We start from the raw sequence: 5,885 nt of genomic DNA, 5'->3' as shown, positions 1-5,885 counted from the left end.
TTCAGTCGTTTTTTTGATTTTCTAAAATGGTATTAGCAGCGTAAAAGCTTCATCTCGACAGTTTTTTTTTTTTTTGACGACAGTTTTTTTTTTTTTTTGACGACAGGGCGTTTTTAAAGTTTACAAATAGTGCAATTCCGGTTTTAAGAACGTTTATTATAGACTTTGATATCAGTCATTCTTTGGGTGCAAATTTTTATGAAGAACCGGAATTGTCAGTTATTGTTAGCTATAATCACTAACTTGTTGCTTAAAAAAAACAACAGAGAATGCATTGTAAAGCAAAAATGCGAATATTGTGTTAAAATACAAATCCTTAAAAAGATAGTCCAATAAGTCATAATATCCCGTAGAACGTTAAATACCGAATAGAATGCTGAGCTTTTCTTACATTTCGTATTTAATAACATTCGTTAAAAATTATAAACCACGTTATTCTACGATTGAACTATAAACTGAAAGTCTTAGTTTATATATATATATATATATATATATATATATATATATATATATATATATATATATATATATATATATATATATATATATATATATATATATACAATTTTGTTGTACTGTTTAATGTACTAATTAAAATAAAAAACAAATAAAAGAGTATACTTTTTAGTGAACTTTAATTAGATTGATTACTTAATACTTTATTTGCCGTAAATTAAACGTATAATATAAAATTAGTTTAACCACAGCTTCCTGACTAAAACCCTAGATTACGGAGTTTATTTTTAGTAGAACAAAGGTTGCCTTTCTTTCACATAGTTCGTTTGGTAGAAAAGTTGTTCTAAACATTGGACCTGGTTAAAGGTAAGATTTCAATTTCTTTTGTTGTTAAGAAAATTTATAATTGCTACTGATTTTTAAAACTTTAAAAAAACTTTATAATTTAAAATGTAAAAAAATTTACGAAACAGAAGAAAACAAAAGAAAATAAATAATTTTGAAATAATTGACTGAAAAAACGAATAAAAAAATAAAAAAAAGATTTTTAGAACAATTTTGGGCCCCCTTAATTCAGCACTGTTGGATTAAAGGGCCCCGATCAATCAATCTCCTTCCAATATAACTTTCGTTCCTGCGGGTCTGTATTATTAACTTTGATATGGTTAATTTATGGACAATATTATAAAATGAGGTAAAACTAAAGTTTGTGCACAATAAAAAAACTGAAAACGTGTTTGTTTTAAACTAACTTAACTCGAGCAGTTTGCAACAATAGTTTGCAAAACAAAACAAACTATTTTAACTTTAGTAAATTCACGTCAGTCGTGATTGTTAAGTGTTACTTAATACAGTCTAAGATGCAAAGGACTAGACCCAGCCCTTAGGTCCAAATGAATTCCAAAATAACATTAATTTCTAAGTAGACTTTATGAAAGTTATTTCTTTAAATTTCTTAATCTCTGTATTTACAACTCAAACATAAAATTAGATCACTTGTATTTTTTTTTTTTTTGTTAAATATTTTAAGTCTACAAGTCTTCCTGCTATTCCAAGCTTTTGTGCACTATTATACTTAAAAGAACTTTTTGATATTATTTATTATCTAAAAATTTATTTTAAAATAGTTATATTGTAATAATGTGTAGAATAACCCAATAAAAAAAATAGGAAAAAATAGTAGGAATAGCCAAAAAAATACCCGCAAAAACTGTATTTGAAAAATACAGTCATTTCCCGGTAAGATAATTGTCCATCAAATACATACGCTTTTATTCCAAACTTCCTCCCCCTTCTCCCCTCCTTCCCCGCATTTTATTTTACGCTCTTCTGAGTATTCTCCACCTCCCTAAAAGTACCTACGCTTTTAGCCTACCTACACATCATTTTATGATATTTTTTTTAATTTTGTGTCTCCTTACTTTTATAACTGACCAACTGCCCCCTATCTTATACACGCCATTTGCAGACCCCCTCTCCCCCATCCGAGTGTACGTACTTTATAGACGAGGCCTTAGTTGAACACAGGTTTACTCGAACTTTTATTAACTAGAACTTTCATTTGGTCACTTGAAATCGTCTAGCCGATTACTAATTAAATTTTCTGGGTAATTCGAACCTCGGATAACTCAAACTTAGTTGAGTCAAATCATTTTTTTGTCCTCTTTCAGCAAATTTTTTTTAATAACTCGAACTTTTGTATAGATGAGTTGCAAATGTTTGCATTCTCGTTTTCGAAAAAGCATGCGCGCGCGTAGTTGTAGGCAAAAAGAATAAATAATCGGAAAATTTTTAGCAAAAAAAATCAAGATGTTTGTATGCTTTGTTAGGAAATTTATTCTCTTATTGAATTTTAAACAAGTCTGAAATTATTTCAACTAGTGTTGTGTCATTAGTTAGTCAAAAAGATAAGAAAACTAATCTGGATTTAAAATTTCTAAACCTTCTTTTTTTAAATCAACTTTTAATCAAAGAAGACGTAGAGACTGGATTAAAACAATTCATAACATTTAAGTTGCTCCAATTTCTAGTTCGATTCAAAAAAGAGAAGAGAAAGTATGCTATAGTATACAAACGAGGATCCTCATCAATATTATCATCTACGATAACTAAACTGAGAAAGTAATTGATAACTATACAGAGAAAATAAATTATGACACCAAACCATCTAATAACAAGTCTACGATTTCTAAATATTTTCAACACAACATTTATAAAGCAGAATTTTAAATTTTTTACTTTCAATTAACACAGTACAATATCTAATTGAAATATTGAACTTAAAAACAAGCTTGAATTGAAAAAAGTAAACATATTCATAGTGAATATGTTTACTTTTTTCAAGTAACATATAATAATAGTGGTTGTGTATCAGACAGATTACTATATCAAAATAAACTTTTATCAGAAACTTAAACCTGGTGGCTATATTCTTGCTTGCTGATTCCTATCATTTACTGCTGTTATTTGATAACTATTGTGTTTTTTTATGTAAAATAATATAATTGTACCTTTGGTATATAATTATAATCAAAAAAATAATAATAATAATTTTTAAGGGATTTATATATAATGAAATTAAACATTCACATTTTGGCCACCTACTGGCCATCCGCTAGGCACTGTGATAAACAAGGACATATTTTGACGATCTAACAATAAAACCGAACAAGTTATTTTTTAAATAATGGCCATTGTTACACATTAAGTTAATATTTAAATTTAAATATCTAAATATTTAGTTGCAACGAGATTGTACTTAAATTGGTAGCTATAGGTAGATGTATAAATATTTATTATTTGAATTCGTATTGTATATTATTGTATATTGTATTTTATATTGGTAGTATGTATCATTTGTCAATTTTTTTTTAATTTTTAAATTATCATTTGAAAAAAAAATTATAATTATTTTTTTTATTTTTAAATTTGCTGAATAAAGCCTTCTACACCAGCTTGAATTTTAATTAACAATAATTGATTCATTACACCGAGGATTTGATATTAATAATGCTATTGGGGTAACATTAAAAATCATAGCATTTACAAAAGGCTACAATTATCTGGACAAAAAATCTAGACAGCTTACTAATGTTCCTAAACATGAATATATGAATACATGAATCATGAACGAATGTTCATGAATAGAGGAACTTGATGTTTCCCGTTAACTATATGACTCTGAGGTTCACTCAATTTATTAGATAGTACCATGTTAATATGAGTGCCTTTGATCATTTTAATATAAGTGCAGTTGATTAATGTAAATTTATATAATCAGAGTGGCCAGCAGATTTTCATGTTTATTTCCATGGCTTTTCTCTGACTCTTATAAAAGTTCCTTAATATTTCGATAAAAAATGTATCAAAACTTTAACATACAAAGCAACAAAAAATCTCACATTGCCCTTTATTTTTACCTAAAAGCATAAACTTGCTTTAAAAGTGACTTTTAAATATTGATGTTATTATACACAATCTATAAAGGCAACGATATCTCAAATTATAGACCTATATCCGTATTATCTGTTTTTAACAACTATTCGAACGCGTTATGTATAACAGAATTTATGTCCATTTTACAAAAAACAATTTCTTTTACTCTAAACAGTTTGGGTTTCAAAAGAATATTTCAACGGAGCATACCATTGGTGAATTAGTTGGCCAAATAACTAACGGTTTTGAAAAAAATAAGTTTACACTAGGAATTTTTATAAATTCGTCTAAAGCATTTGAAACAGTAGACCATATATGAGACGTTGCGAACAAAAGGGGCACACCAATCAATTTTCAAAAATCCGTTTTCTTTAACCATTTTTTACTTTAGTCTGTCATCTACAATATAACACAAGATTTTATTATGAATGCATCATGATTTTATTATAAATGCATCAAGCAAATTTCAGTCTAGAAACTTTCTAGAAACGCAATTTAGGGAGCGTTCAAAAACTACCACAGAGGGGGAGGGGGTGTGAACTCTTCTACCACGTTGTAGGAAAAAGTGTAATTTCGCGCGCTTACTCAAAACTTGGTTTTGGTTGGTGTGCCCCTTTCATTCGCAACAACTCATATATACTTTTTGAAAAAATAAATTATTATGGTGTAACAAACAAGACATTTTCTTGGACAAAAAGCTACCTCACTGACCGAAAACAATATGTGATAAATCCGGACATTAAATGTTCTGTGTGGAGTACCAAAAGGTTCAATTCTCGACCCTCACCTTTTTTTAACATATATAAACAACTTATGCAATGTATCTGCAAATTTAAATTCAATTATGTATGCTGATGACACTAAGTTGCTCATGTTCAATAGTGATATTAACCAGCTATATGGTGAAACCAATATTCAGCTGCTAAAAGTAAATAAATGGTTCAGAGCTAATAAACTCTCAATAAACGTAGACAAAACTCAATATGCATTATTTTTTAAAAAAACTCAGGAAGAAAACCTGCCACTTAAATTACCATTTCTTTCTATAAATAGTAAACAAATTAAATAATAAGAATGTTTAAAGTACTAGGAGTCTAGTACCTAGGAGTCTATGTAAATGATAACTTATCTTAGCTTTCCCACATAGAATACATTGAATTAAAAATTAAAAAAACTATTGGTATAATGTATCGAATTAGTCCTTTAATTAATATTGAAAGTCTTAAATTGATATTCTTCAGCCTAATTTATAGCTATATCAATTATGGTAACATTGCGTGGGCAAGCACACAACCCTCTAAACTTAAAAAGATATTTAGTGTACAAAAACATGCTTGCAGAACTATATATGGAAAAAATTTGAGCGGGCAAAACCGTTAATGAGAGAAATGAAGATGATGAATGTATACAAGATAAATACATTTCTACACCGTGATCTTTATGTATTTTCATTTAAAAAATCTCACACCAAAAAAATTTGAAACAAAATTTAAGATAAATTAAAAGAATAACTATTCTCTGAGATCAAACGAGAGGCCCACATACACACTACCTCGTAAACTAATTTAAATACAAAAAGTATAGTATAACATATCGAGGGCCTAAGATATGGAACAGTTATAAAGATAACCACATCAATATGGTGAAAACAGTAAACTCATTTAAGTTTTATATAAAAAAAGAAATTTTGAAATCAAATGACAGCTTTAAAACTTAATATAAACACTATCGTTTTTTTAATATAATTTTCGTTTTTTACCTAATTTTTTGATATATTCAAAGGAATTTATTTCTCTTATTTTTTTCTTTCTTTGTTTTTTTTGATTTTTTTTACGGAGTTTTGTTATTTTTTTTAAAGATTTTAATAGAGTTTTTATTTTTTTAATTCTATTTTTGTTTTATTTTATTATAAAAATTTATTTTCTTGGTACTTGTTAAAGCTCACATAGAGGTTCTATGAAAAAGTTGTGTTGACTTTTGTCATCCATATTTTC

The sequence above is a fragment of the Hydra vulgaris genome, chromosome 11 (assembly GCF_038396675.1).
Source record: "Hydra vulgaris chromosome 11, alternate assembly HydraT2T_AEP".
Classification (NCBI taxonomy): Eukaryota; Metazoa; Cnidaria; class Hydrozoa; order Anthoathecata; family Hydridae; genus Hydra; species Hydra vulgaris.
The sequence above is the reverse complement of the archived record's forward strand: the minus strand, read 5'-3'. Positions refer to the sequence as shown.